The sequence below is a fragment of the Phalaenopsis equestris genome, unplaced genomic scaffold, assembly GCF_001263595.1.
Source record: "Phalaenopsis equestris unplaced genomic scaffold, ASM126359v1 Scaffold000099, whole genome shotgun sequence".
Lineage (NCBI taxonomy): Eukaryota > Viridiplantae > Streptophyta > Magnoliopsida > Asparagales > Orchidaceae > Phalaenopsis > Phalaenopsis equestris.
Genome location: NW_018164541.1, coordinates 249,350 through 249,841, shown reverse-complemented (window position 1 = coordinate 249,841; position 492 = coordinate 249,350). Strand labels below are relative to the sequence as shown.

The window sequence follows — 492 nt, the reverse complement described above, 5'->3', positions numbered from 1 at the left end:
TATATATATCTAGGTGTGTCTGCGTGCGCGCTCCACGTCGCGGCTCATTGATGCGGCCTCTGGCATAAGTTCCTCGGGTTGGGGGATCAAATCCCATGGCGCAGGCTCTTCGAATCAATTAAAGCACACTTGAGTTTTGAACCAAATGGGGAAGCGTTATTTGGGACCCACCATACCAAATACCGAAATAATCCAGAATTACTATTAATCCAGAATTGGGAAGGAATAAATTTCATATAAAAAATAACTCAAAAACGTCAAAATAGCACCAAAGATTGAAAGATGGATTAATTCTCAGGAAAGGAAAAACAAAAGGTTCATTTCAGAGTTTCTTTAACTGGATTATAAAGGGATCCTGGGTTTTCTACGAATCTTATGAATCAATATATAGTCTTTGGAGTAAAAAAAAGAAAAATAAGACGATAAGTTCAGTAGTAAACAAATTAGGCAGTAACTGCAATCAAGCATAAAGAACCAGCATAAATATTTAAA

General features: G+C 36.8%; 1 protein-coding gene across 1 annotated transcript in view; it reads right to left on the bottom strand.

The window, feature by feature from the left end:
• The window catches only part of LOC110020535 (GTP-binding protein TypA/BipA homolog), a 107,424-nt gene that overhangs the window by 43,814 nt on the left and 63,118 nt on the right, over window positions 1–492 (bottom strand). The window lies entirely within an intron of this gene.